Consider the following 14384-nt stretch of genomic DNA (forward strand, 5'->3'; position numbering starts at 1 on the left):
TCAGGGATAGAGTTAAAAGATGACCCTTGGATTATGGCCTAAGCAATGGTAAGGGTGGAGTTGCCATTAACAGAGATGTGGAAGACTGATGAGGAGCAAGTTTGGTAAGGGGCTGGAGCAGGAGTTCAGTTTGGAGCCTGTTAAATTAGAGATGTTTATTTAATATCTAAGGTAAGAGGCAGGTGGATATATGACCCTGAAATTTGGAAGAGGTCTAGTCTGAGAGCTGTCAGTATATGGAATTCATTTAAAGCCGTGAGACCAGACAATCATTAGGAGAGTGAGTGTAGGTAGAAACAAGAGGTCCAAAGACCAAGACCTAGAGTACTTTAACATTAAGAAATCAATGAGAAATGCATAAACTGGAAAAGAGATTACAGATCAGTAAGTTCAGCTTCTACCTTAAGAGACTAGATAAAGGGAAAAATAAGAACAAATTAAACATAAAACAAGAAGAAGGATGGAAATGAAGATTAGAGTGGAAACCAATAAAATAGGAAACTAAGAAACAATAGAGGAAATCAGTGAAATTCTTTCTTTGAAATGATTAACATAGATAAAACTTTAGTTAGACTGGCTAATAAAAGAAGACCAAAGATATAAATTACCAAAATTAGGAATGAAAGAGGAGCCATCTCTACTGACCCTACATACATTAAAGGAATTATAATGAAATACTATGGACAACTTTATGCCATCAAATTAGACAACTTGGATGAAATGGGTGAAGTCCTTGAAAGATATAATTACTAAAACAGACTCAAGAAGATGGAGAAAATCTGAATAGATCTATACCAGGCAAAGCAATTGAATTAGTTATAAAAAATCTTTCTGCAAGGATAAACTCAGGCCCAAATGACTTCTCTGGTGAACTATATCAAACATTTAAAGAATAAACAATACCAACCTTTCAGGAAAATAGAGGCAAAGGAATACTTCCCAACTCATCCTGTGAAGCCAGTATTACCCTTATACCGAAGCCAGAGGAAGACATTACAAGAAAAGAAAACAACTGATGCTCCTTATTTGAATATAGATTTACCAATCCTCAACAAAATTTTAGTAAACTGAATCCTGCAACATATGGAATGGATTATACCACATGACCTAGTGGGATTTATACCAAGAATTCAAAGTTGATTTAATATCTGAAAATCATTAATTAATATAATTCACCTTATTAATAAAGGACAAAACCCACATGATCAGCAGACATACAAAAACATTTTTACAAAATCCAATACCATTCATAATAAAAATTCTCAACAAATAAAGAAGAGAAGGAAAGTCCTTCAACCTGACTAAGGAGAGTCACAGAAAACCTATAGCTAACAATGTACTTAATGGTGAAAATGTTAATGCTTTCTTCCTAAGATCAGGAATAAGGGGCAATGATGTCTGCTTTCACCAGTTTTATACAATGTTGTAATAGAAGTTTTAGCCATTGCAGTCAGGCAAGAAAAAAAGAGATAAGAGACATCCAGATTGGATAGGAAGAAGTAAAACTGTCTTTATTCACAGATGGTATAACTGTATATGTAGAAAATCCTACGGAATCTACCACCCCCTGCCCCAAAACCAAAAAACTGTTATAACTAATGTGCTCAGTAAGGTTGCAGAATATAAGATCAATATACAAAATCAGTATACAAAAATCAGTTGTATTTCTGTGTACTACAGTGAACAGTCTGAAAAGGAAATTAAGAAATAAATTCCATTTACGGTAGCATCAAAAGAATAAATACTTAGGAATACTTTTTAGCAGAAGTGCAAGATGTACACTGAAAACTACAAAACATTGCTGAGTAAAATTGTAAGATATATGGAGACATTCCATGTTCATGGATTGGAAGAATCAATATACTATGGTGGCAATTCTCTATAAACAGATAAATGGGTTCAGTGCAATCCCTATCAAAATCCCAACAGATATTTTTTGCAGAAATTGACAGGCTGATCCTAAAATTGATATGGAAATGTGAAGGACTCAGAATAGTCAACACAATTTTGAATAAAAAGGCCAAAACTGGAGGACTTAGACTTCCTGGTTTCAAACCTAACAATAAAGATACAGTAATCAAGAGAGTGTGGTACTGGTGTAAGGCTAGACATGGAGATCAGTGGAACAGGATTGAAAGTCCAGAAATAAACCTTTTATGGTAAGTTGATTTTCAACAAAAATGCCAATACAATTCAATGAAGAAACAGTAGTCTTTTCCACAAATGGTGCTGGGACAATTGGATATCCGTATGCAAAAAGATAAGACTCTGAAATGTAGTTCAAAGTGGATTATAGACCTAAATGTACGAGGTAAGACTATAAAGCTCTTAGAAGAAAATATAGGAATAAATATATGTGACCTCGGGTTAGGCAAAGCCCTTTTATATATGACAACAAAAGCACACGTAACCGAAGGTGACCCCCACTCCCCCCACCGCCCCCAGTGGAAATGATCTGGAACTGGCAATGTGAGGCAGGAAGTACCTATATTCCAAAGTATCATTCTGGGTCCTAGCAGGATATAGATATAGTATACTCAATTGGGATAATGGAAGAGTTTACTAAAGAGACTAATTATAGAGGTGTGGGGAGAATTAAGAGAAACTAACAAGGGATGGTTCAGTATGAGGGGAGGGGCTAGCAACAGCAGGGAACCAATGCTACCTATAGACCTGTCCCCAGGGCAGAAGGAGAGAGCTAGCAGAGTAGCTGTAATGGACAGAGGGACTGATAGGAGCTGTGGCCTTTTGTAGAGAGGAGCAACTGACCAATGTGATCTGGCAGGGAGAAAGTTAGGAGAATAAATATCTTGACTTCACTTTTCTTCCTTTAACCTTTAGCCATTGCTTCCTACTGGCTGGACCCATGTGAAAGTCCAAGGACAAGGGAATCCTTTGATGAAGCTCATGCTGGTTGGCTGGCCAAACTCAGAGCAGGTTAAAGAAGAGCATCGTGAAGGTCTAGAGGGACACATGGAAAATGGCTAGCACGTTCACTTCCAGGCCCATTGGCATAGTGGCTATGGGATAAAGGCATAACAAGATTAGGCTTGGTATACTCGTGACCTTAGCAACAGACCTTTGGATCAAAAAACTTACAGATACCACTTATATTGTAATTTTCTGTGTCATCAGATGACTTCTAGCCCAATAATGGAGTCAGTTTTCTAATTGAATATTAGGTGAATAGTGTGTAATTGCTTTAATATCCTCTTGCCATTATAGTTAGACCCAGTATTTCTTTTTTGGTTCAGATCCATTTCTCTTTTCGAGTATTGTGGTTCAGATAATTGTTGACAAGTGGTCCCTGATGGATAACTCTTGTCCTGGAGTCACTTACTCTTTCATCAAGTGTATTTTTTAAGGTGCTAGTCAGAGAAGCCATACTTATTCAAAAAAGTAAGAAAAAATGTCTTCCTTATGAATTTTTCTGGAAATAGAAATAGACACACAAACAGATGGGTGTAGGGTTTTGTTTTTTATCTTGAGGAGTGGATTTTTGCCATTTTATTAAAATCTTGTGCTGAACACATTTATTTACTCCTTTTGATCTTTATTTTGGTAGTATATATTTGACTTTTTTATTAGGGGGTCCCAGAACCAGGAAGATCACTTTGGAGCTTCAAAAGAAATAAATGATGTAGTCTCTATCCTCCAGAAGCTCAGAATTTGATTATAGAGAGAATTTGTGTTGCACAAACCTGCCAGATGACGACCCAGCGTTCTACTATGGAAACATCAGTCTGCCCATCAGGAAACAAGGGTCTTTGTTAAACTCTGCTACTTAGCAAGTCACAAAACTCTTGCCAAGTCACTTAATTTATTTGAACTTCTGTTTCCTCATCATTAATGTTCCTTTGATCTCTGAAATTCGGTGAAAATTAGATTCCAAGTATACAGAAATATCAGTTGGCTAGGGTTGGTCTGGAAAGACTTTTAACAATAATTGTATTTTCTTTCAGCCTTGCTTTTGAGAGAGAAGATTTCCCCTGGTAGGCAGTATGTGGCATTGTTTTTTTACATGGCATTTAACGTGGCATTATTGTAAGTTTTTATGATAGTGATCTGCAGAAGTCTGAGAGGAAGAATTTTCAAGGATCTATAGGGCCCAAGCTGAAAAAGTTTTTAAAAGTTCTTTCTTCTCTGAAACTGGATATATGCCTTTTAAAATGATTCTTATTTGATCAGTTTCCTGATTTACACTTATACTCTGGAAATGGTTCTTTTCTGGCATTTTTTACTCTGTAATAAAATTAAGCAGGCATTAAATGGAAGGTGCATTCCTAAGCATCATAGTTGGGGAAACACATGAGTTTGTGTTCTGTTTACTGCAGCATTGACATTTTTTTTTCTGTTAAAGACAAACAATAATGCATTCTACTTCTGTGATATTATCTCAAGTGACTTTTTAAAAAGAAAACCTTGGAAATATGTAGAATCCTCACATTGAACATTATCTTTTTCACAAGGGGAGAAGATATTTGGCCTTAAACTGACTTTTTTTTTAAAGATAAAAAGGATTACAACATTTTTACTTAATTCTTAAAGAATTTACCTGGAAAAGGAAAATTAACTAAATTTAATAATTCGCCTAACTTTTCCTCCTAATGTAATTTGCTTGTCTGACTTTATTAGTGAGAAATACTAATCTAGAGTTAGCAAATCAGAGTCTCTACATGAGACCCTTTTCACTTGAGCTCACCTTCTGTTTGCCTTCCAGGGTGGATTTACGAGGAAGCAATAGCCTTCTGGGAACAATCTGGACAGGTTTGAAAATGGTTTTGGCCACACTGAAGTTAAGGTTAATGTTTGACACAATTCAGTGTAAGAGAATACTTGATCCTTGAAGGAAGCCCTGGAGGAAGACTGGTAAAGATTTAGTACAAAACAAGTTATTGCCTAAAGTCTAGTCTGTGGTAATGGGAAAATACAAACATTTTGGTTGTAATCTTTTCGTTTCTGTTGTACTTCTCACTGTGGCATCTAAGTAAAGCCATAGGAATTGCTATGTTTATTTGCCTGCTAGTCAGGTAATAAATATTTAATGATCCACTGTGTTCTGAGAATGTTTGAGACAGTGAAGTTTGTTCTTTGGAGCCGCTTTTCACAAACCCTCACTGGAAGCAGCTGGCCTGACGTGGCAGGTTCTCATATACTGTTGATTTCTATTATAATGTCATTCAGGGTGGATGGAGGTACATGGAGACGTAGATTAAACTTTAGAAGCCTGTTGAATGGTAAACTTTACCATCTGTATAGTTTACTCCAGAATGCCTTTGAAGTCACACAGAAGCAGATATTTGGCTTAAAATAGATGGTGACCAGTTACTGACTCTTAAATATGCAACTTCTGAAAATCAGATTTCTGGTTTGTTTAAGACTGTTCTCCATATTGTATTCTATAAATCCATTTCAGTGTGATTTAAGCAAGGGAGCACTTTTGTATAAACAAAAGCGTTTCGTTGCCTATTGTGACGTAGTTTTTTCTGAACTACGGTATTGCAGAGTGCAACATACATTTTTCAATGCATTGTTAGAATTACAAGTCTGAAAAATATGGCCTGATTTTTAGGCCATTGTTGTTGTGTTGCTTTTTAAGATGTGATTTGTTTCAATAAGGGATTAAAATGAAAGAGTTTAGTTTTGGGTTCTGGAGACCTAGCAAACAGAGCAGTGTATGTAGGCTGCGTGGTCCTATTTCCCTTAGATCCCCTTTCCACCACTCTGAGGAGAGTGGTTAGGAGCATGGGATCTGGAATCAAACTGCCTGAGTTCACCTGTTTCTAAGCTGGGTAATCTTGAGTGTGTTTTTAAACCTACCTGAGTCAGTTTTACTATCTGTAAAGTACAGGTAATAATCCATCTCTCTCATACTGTTATTCAGATAAAATACCTAAGTGTTTAGAACTGGGTACTTAACACATAGCAGGTACCTAATAGAAAGTGCTAGCTCTTGACTATCACTATTATTGTTCTTAGAGTATTAACTTATAATGATTTGTTTATATATTTGGGTTTTACGTTACTGACTTCCTTACAGACCCATTAAAAGCAGGGATTGTTTCTTAGAAATCACTGAATGTACCATCAGAGCTTGGCACAAGAGAAGCAGTTAATAAATATTTTTGGAATGACTAAGTGAGTGCATGAATGGAGTATCTGATCATATGTGGTCTGTTTTTTTCCCTCAATTTTTTTTACTGTGATAAATACACATAACATAAAATTTACCATTGTAACCATTTTTAGGTGTACAATTCAGTGGTATTAGATACATTCATAATGTTGTACAACCATCACCACCATCCATCTCCATAATTCTTGTCATCTTGTAACACTGAAACTCTATAACCAATAAACTATGACTCCCCATTTCCCTCTCCCCCAGCCCTGGCAACTATCATCCTGCTTTCTGTCTCTGTTGTTTTGATTACTCTGAGTACCTTGTGTAAATGGAATCAGGCAGTATTTATCTTTTTCGTGACTGGCTTGTTTTACTCAGTATAATGTCTTCAAATTTCATCCATGTCATGGCATATGTCAGAATTTCCTTCCTTTTTAAAGCTGAATAATATTCCATTGTAAGTGTATACCACATTTTGTTTATCCATTCATCCATTAATGGACACTGGATTGCTTCCACATTTTAGCTATTGTGAATAATGCTGCTATGAACATGGGTATATAAATATCTCTTTGAGACCCTGCTTTTAATTCTTTTGGGTATATAAGTGGTCTGTTTTTAAAGAAAAAAGATAAAACTGTTGACATTGAATTCTTGTAGGAAACAAAGGTAGACAGGAAAGAGAATATATATATATATATATATATAGGCTGTTTTGATCTCACATTCTTACTAGAAAAAAATAGAACATCTCTCACTCCCTCATAAATGAGTGCTCAGTTATAATTTATACACTACTGTATTAATACATTACATACATTGTAAATAATTCACAATAATAGAAACCTTAATAGGTTAAGATTTAAAAAAATAGAAATGTTGAGTTATTTTTCCCCCAGTAGGATCTTAGAGAATATTTGGTGTAGAATATTTGGTGTAGAAACTTAGACACTCTTGGTATAGAAAAAGGTATTTTTTATCAGACTTCGATTTACGTCCTGGTTCTGGCACTTAATAAATGTGGTTACTTAGCCACTCTGTGCCTCAGTTTCCTATTCTGGAAAATGGGTGCAATCATAACAACCTCCTAGGGTTGTTGTAAGGACTAAGTGCAATAATATAGGCAAATAACTATGGTGCATGCTACATAGTAAGGGCTTAGTAAATGTTAGCAGCTCTAATAATAATACTGATAATAAATTAGAGTTATGTTATTGCTATGTTGATGATAATGATGATTTTTTTGGAAGATATTTTTCCTCTGGGAATTTTTCATGAAATTGCTAGATTTAATCTATTCTAATACATTTCTGGGGGGACTCTTAAATCATCAGTTCTTTTCTCTTGCTCAAATTCTGGTCTCATAACTCCAAATGATTACTGTAATAATTAGAAGCTCTGCCTTCACTTCAAAAATCTATTGGCCTAAATGTAATCTTATCATTTTTACCTTGAAAAGATTCCTGCATTCTCCCATTCACTTTGGCTTGAAACTTTGAAAAATCTTTGATCAGTCTCTATTTCTTATTCCCATATCTCTTCCCTTTCTGTCACTGACTTATTACTACTTACTTAAATCTGTCTCTTGTATCCATCACTTCTCTTCATTCTTCCTGTAACCACTTTTAGTCCTGAATTAAGACATCCGATTTGTCTCCTAATTGGTCTCCCTGATTTAGAATCTTTATGTTCTCATCTATGCATCCATACATCCAGCCATTATATTGGAAAACATTTATTGAGCACCTACTTTTGCTAAATACTTTTCTAGATACTGGCAATAAGGCTCCTCCCTCAAGAGCCCATATCCTTATTAAGATGAATTTAAACATTAACCTCATGATTGTATTTCTCTACTCAGACTGTTCACTAGCTCAATGATTCACTATTTTCATTTTGTTTCTAAAATGTAAACATATCACTTGTTGAACCATTTATGTCCTTGTACAGCTGCATCCTCCCAGGTTGCCAATAACACTCATGCTTATTCCTAGCTTTGCGCTCTTTTGGCTTTTGTCATGATGATCATATAGACTGCTCTTCTTCAAACGCCTGTAGTTTTGTGTCACACAACCTATCTCTGAATTATTTTTGTATTGTTTTCTTGCTGGTCTTTTTTCTTTTTTTTTTTAAGTTTTATTTTTGATGTGGACCATTTTTAAAGTCTTTATTGAATTCGTTACAATATTGTTTCTGTTTTATGTTTTGGTTTTTTTGGCCGCGAGGCATGTGGGATCTTAGCTCCCCGACCACGGATTGAACCCACACCCTCTGCATTAGAAGGCAAAGTCTTAACTACTGGACTGCCAGGGAAGTCCTTCTTGCTGTTTTTTCATGTGTACTGGTTTTTCTTTGTCAATTTAGAATGATTGCAAAGCACCTGATGATGAGGATTGTTATTTTGACCTCTGTACATCCCCCTTTCTCCCACCCAGGACCTAGGGCCGAGTCTAGAAGGGTGCTTATTCTATCCCCCTATCAATTCAGTCTGTACAGAGGGTGCTGGAGATCATTCTATGTGAGAGGAACCTACACTGTCAACATATTTTATAGGCCTCTTCTTATATTATTAAAAACAGAAAAACTGATGTTGAACTTTTTAGTAGTAATCAGACAGGAGGAGCAAAGTACAGTGTCTGGTGGTATATCTCTTCTTCCCCTCCCCCATCACTGGTGTTTGTAGGGGTTGAGTGTGGATACCTCAGTGGCGACTGAAAGGGAATGGGCCTCATAGGTGTTTAGAAAGTACTATTTTGTTTGTACAGTGATTAATGAAACTCATGCTTGTTTGAGTGCAAAAATATATGTATATGATTTGGCTGATGTACATTTAAAAACTTGCAAATATATTAGTGACAAGCAATGAGTAATCACCTAAATTACTAGATATGCAAGGTAACGTTTTATAAGAAGTAGAAGTAAAGTAGTAAGATATAGGAATACGTAAACAATTATTTTTTTGTAATCTTACAACAACAGATAAAATGGTCATGTAAAAAACCTGCTCAGATATGTTGAATTAGGTGTTGTGTAAACAGTTTTCAGTAGGAACTGGTTCTTTTTTTTTCTTTTTGGCCACACTGTGGGGCATGTGGGATCTTAGTTCCCCGGCCAGGGATCGAACGCACACCCCCTGCATTGGAAGGGCGGAGTCTTAACCACTGGACCACCAGGGAAGTCCCGGGAACTGGTTCTTATGTGAGCCTAAGATTGAAGTATTGACCAGTTATTGACTGAATACCGACTCGTAGAAGGCCCTGGGATGTGCACTTTGGGGGTATAAAAATGAATGATACCCTCATTTTGTCCTCAGGAACTTACGTTATAGTAGAAAGATAAGCTGTGTATATAAACAACTATAAATATGCTTCCAAAGGCTCAGATAAAATGCAAGGGGATTTCAGAGTATTGAAAAATGTCTTTCATTTGGAAGGCTCATGGAGATTTTTGTCGAGCAGGTGGAATTTGCATTGTGTCTTGACAAGAAGATACGTGAAGATTTTGAAGGAACTGAGAGAGAGTGTTTCAAAAGTTTAGGAGAAGTACCATAAATAAGGAGATATATGGTACATCTCATTGATCTAGGTCTGCAGAGTATTTAAGGGTGTATTTCAGCAGCATTCAGAACTGAAGTGTGATCCTTTTTTGGTTTGGTCCCGGAAAAACTAAATAGGCCAGTTGTTTACTTACTATTTTAGAGTCTACCTGTACTTATCTTTATTCATCATCCAGGAAGAGCCAGCCAGTTCTTCCTAGGATGTGATGATGGGTAAGAACTAGTTCCCTGATTTTCCCCTCCTCAAATAACAGTTTGTGCTTGGCTGTTGACCCATCCTTGCATAGGTGGTTCCTTAAAAGGAAGAGGAAATTACAACTCTGTAGTTCAGTGGTAAGAAGTGTAGCTAGTTAGAAGGCCCACCATTTTCCTGAGTGGGTGAGCTTTTATTTTGGCAAATCTGTGTGAGACAGATTTTCTTCTCTTTTTTTAATAGCTTTCACTCAATGAACAGAGGATTCAATAAAAGACAGTTTAGTTTGTGTCAAAATTAAATACTTTCAAATTTAGAAGAGTAGAAAAGAGGATGAAGGTAGAAGGACTAGAGTAAGATGAAAGGTATAAACAGTTTTACATTGCTTAGATATTAAACATTTCCTTGTAGTAAGTAATAAACCGAAATGCAACAGAGGGTGCTTATTGCTGTCCAATCATGAGGAGAACTAGTATTTTAAAACTTCAGCCAAAATTTCCTAGTTCCTTACAGTTGGCTAAAGTATTTTTAAAAATAGTAATGAGAATATTTCGTTACACTTATATTGATTTATAGAAGACAGCTAAATTGTGAGATCCCATAGGAAATGAGGGAAGCTGCAAAAGTTCAGTCTCAATTCTTGGGTAAGTGGGAAAATGTAATGAGAAATACGCTAACAAAGCTTGCAGCAAATTTGATATATTTTTAAAAATTTGCCAAGTACTTCATTGCTTGCTGGAAGAGAGAAAACTTCTAAGTGGCATTGAGTTATGATCTCATAGGTTCAAATAACTTATACAAATAAATATTTAAATAATACACATTTTTAACTTGGTGTTTAGCTATTAAACTAGTTCTGTAGAAGTGATTGTTCTTGCTGGCTAGGATATAATTGCTTAATCCCAGTGAAGGGTTGTATTGGCTCTTTCACTGGGCTCTGTTTTAGATACCTGATTTCAGAAACACGGCTTCTTTCTTTGCTTCATCTTTCTATGAGGATTTTAAGCAGTTTGACTATATATGCCGCTCAGTCCTGACCCAATAGCATGACAGGTTGTTTCCTTACAACCTCATTGAACTACAGAGTTGTAATTTCCTCTTCCTTTTGAGCTACTACTCTCATGCACGGATGGGTCAATAGCCAACGTGAATTAAAATACCCCTCAGAAATTATTTCTTCCATCTTTTTGAATATACAATTGTTTCTCTCTGTACTGTCTGTTTTCAATTCAGGCAATTCAGGCACATTTATTTTAGTGACTGATATATTGCTTGGTTCCAGTAGGGAAAATCCTTTTTTTTTTTCTCCTTTCTGAGGGTGGTGAGCCTGAAAGCAAAGGAGAGGATGTGAAGGGAGCAGTGGGTGGTAATACAATGTTTTTCAAAGGTTTTTGGCTTTACTTATAGCTCATAAAATCAGTTTAGTGGGTCTCTATCGATGTTTTAAAAAAAGACTGGAATAAAAAATATCTTAGTAATCCGAAAAAGAATGGATATATGTATATGTATAACTGAATTGCTTTACTGTATACCTGAAACTGACACAACATTGTTAATCAACCATTCTCCAATATAAAATAAAAATTAAATTTAAAAAAATAAAAGAAGAAAAGAAAAAATATCTTAGTACACAGTGCATAGTAAGGATAAATATTGCTGTGTGAAATTTATCAGTAACATATTTACATGTATGTGTATATTGGGTCATAATGTGAAGTTATTACTGTAATAGTCAAAAGTTTGAAAGCCACTATTATAATGGGTTTTTAAACATATGGAAAAAAAACAATATGATAATAAGTAATTGTTCCTAAATTTCATATACTTTCTGTAATTTTAAAAAATAACTAATAACTATGCATCTTTTCTCATTTAGATTCTAAGCTCCTTCATCAGTCTTACTCATTCAACTTTGTAAATGTTTTCCACTCCTATCCTCTGTGCCCAGTATACTATTTTGTACTTTGATGACTCTCAATTAGTATTTCTCTCTTAACAATGACGCTTTGCGTTCTATAATTGTAAGATATGCAAGCAGCAGCCATTTAAAAATTTCACCTTTGACAATTTCAGAAACTAGATGTACAGTACTGGTTTCAGACATATAATAGATGATTGGTACATAATGTCATTAAGTTTTTTTTTTTTGGCTGCGTTGGATCTTCGTTGCTGCACGCAGGCTTTCTCTAGTTGCGGTGAGCAGGGGCTACTCTTTGTTGTGGTGTGCGGGCTTCTCATTGTGGTGGCTTCTCTTGTTGCAGAGCACGGGCTCTAGGTGCACGGGCTTCAGTAGTTGTGGCACGCAGCCTCAGTAGTTGTGGCTTGTGGGCTGTAGAGCGCAGGCTCAGTAGTTGTGGTACACGGGCTTAGTTGCTCCTCGGCACGTGGGATCTTCCCGGACCAGGGCTGGAACCCGTGTCCCGTGCATTGGCAGGCGGATTCTTAACCACTGCGCCACCAGGGAAGCCCTGTCATTAAGTTTTAAAAGATGCATTTCTTTGAATAACTGAAGTTACTTGGGATAGTCTTCTCCTCAGTTACTGTTTAGGGGCAGAAGAATCCAAAGTATTGTTCTTCAAGATGCATTCCTGAATAACTGTTAGTTCTACTACATAGAATTATATAACTAGCAAAGATACCCTTCAAAATAATGGAGGTGAAATAAAGACATTTCCAGACAAACATCTGCTGTGTTTCTGAATCCACACCACCACATCATACTACTGTTGCCACTGCAGTTTTTTCTCTTCTATTTTTTTCTGTTCCATGAACTGATTTTCATTCCCTAGGAGTCTTGTATTGACCTTGAGTAACTCCTTTTCCTTAATCTCTTACAACACATCTTAAATGCACTTTCCAGAAACATGTAAGAAGGGCCTCAGTAACCTTGACAGAGTCCTTCTATAACTGTAGAAATGGTTCCTGTTCTTTCTTGGATTGAGGCCAAACAGTTTTCATTGTTAGTGATCTCCTCTGATTTATTATTGCAGTCTGCTTTTGTGCTCAAATGTACCTTGTAGACAGGCTACCTTTCTCACTGTCTCTCGTCTCTGCTGCTCTTTTGGCTGACCCAAAACTCTTGATTTTGATATTTTTCCTGATTCAGTGCTTTCGATATCTGGAAATGAGCATTGATTTTTGGCATCAGACAAACCTTTCTCTGAATTCCAGCACTGGCCCTGACTAGCAGTTTGATCTGTGTAACCTCTGGACAATTAACCTTAATGTCTCTGAATCTGTTTCTCTTGGGTGAAAATTGGGGGAGTACCTCCACGATAAGTTTCTGGTGAGGATTAACCTAGACAGTGTATTACCTACCCCTAATGTACTGTTAGTTTATCTCCCTTTTCCCTCCCTATCTGCTTGACTCACTATTTGATTCTAACAGTTGTGAGAGGTAAATAAGATTTGTAAATGTTAATTAAAATAGTAGCAGTTTAGAGAACACTAAAAGAGTCATAAGTACAAGCAATCAAATGTAAACAGTGGATCCCATTGATTTATGCAAGATAATGATAGTTGGTACCCTAAAAAAACAAAACAAAACAATAATGGCTCTGCCTTCCTTCCTTCCTTTTCTTCTTTCTTTATTTTTAAGCATTTTTAAGTGTTCAGTCTTTAAAGGTGGTAACATTTGTGTCAGTATGTACTGGGCTGATACCTTATCTTTCCAATATCCTCTAGAGGCCTTATCAGAATGAAAGGTCCCTGGAAGAATAAAGGACTTGTTAAAGGGCTCTATTACAATGGAGCAACTTATAATCAAAACTCCTCTTCAGAAACCTAGTAGTTTATTTGTAAAAAGCAATAAAGATAATTTTATGCTATTATCATGTATTATTCAGAAGTAATTCATCTTCACTTAACATGTACACAAATGCATATACACCCATGAACTCATCCTTTACCCCAAGTACTTATGTATGGGGGGTACATTTCTATCCATATTAATATTTTATTTTGTTTCTTCTGCATTTATAATTGACATGGGATTAGATAATGAGTATGATTTTCAATTTTTCCTGCCTTTCTCCCAGGCTTATTGCTATCAGGAATAAAAATTTACTTGAAAAGTTACCTTAAGTAGACATTTTATTTCACTGTTGAGCCATTAAATGAAGATTTAGATAATTTATTTGAAAATTATTTCCTGTGTTTTATTTTAGATACCAGAGAAGCCTTGGACTGACATGCTTTCTTATAAGTACATATTTCTCTCTTTTAAGTAAAATATAGAACATTTCTGCTTTGCTTTGTGGAATTGGAGGCAGATTCTTCAAATTTTACTCCTATTTCGTAAACATTCACATAGCTTCTCAGATTTCTTCTTGGTCCTGGAAACTAGTCACATAATTAATTTTGCATCTTAGAGTAGTTAAATGGTAAGATATGGTACCTGCTCTTTTGAACATATAAGTTGCTAGTAAGTATAATGTCCAATATGACTTTAAATATTATATTAGCTATAGAATGTAAATACTTTGTTATTATTTTCCATAACATTTCTGTGT

General features: G+C 35.8%; 1 protein-coding gene across 4 annotated transcripts in view; it reads left to right on the forward strand.

The window, feature by feature from the left end:
• Positions 1-14384, forward strand: part of NME7 (NME/NM23 family member 7) — a 251720-nt gene that overhangs the window by 14830 nt on the left and 222506 nt on the right. Inside the window, exon 1 of one of the 4 annotated variants that reach the window (XM_061183126.1) lies at positions 4772-4869. The exons of the other annotated variants lie outside the window; for them this stretch is intronic. The gene's annotated coding sequence lies outside the window, so the exon portion shown is untranslated. Of the gene's footprint in view, positions 1-4771; positions 4870-14384 lie in introns of those variants that run through there. 4 annotated transcript variants of the gene reach the window in all.

The sequence above is a fragment of the Eubalaena glacialis genome, chromosome 3 (genome assembly GCF_028564815.1).
Source record: "Eubalaena glacialis isolate mEubGla1 chromosome 3, mEubGla1.1.hap2.+ XY, whole genome shotgun sequence".
In the NCBI taxonomy this organism is placed as follows: Eukaryota; Metazoa; Chordata; class Mammalia; order Artiodactyla; family Balaenidae; genus Eubalaena; species Eubalaena glacialis.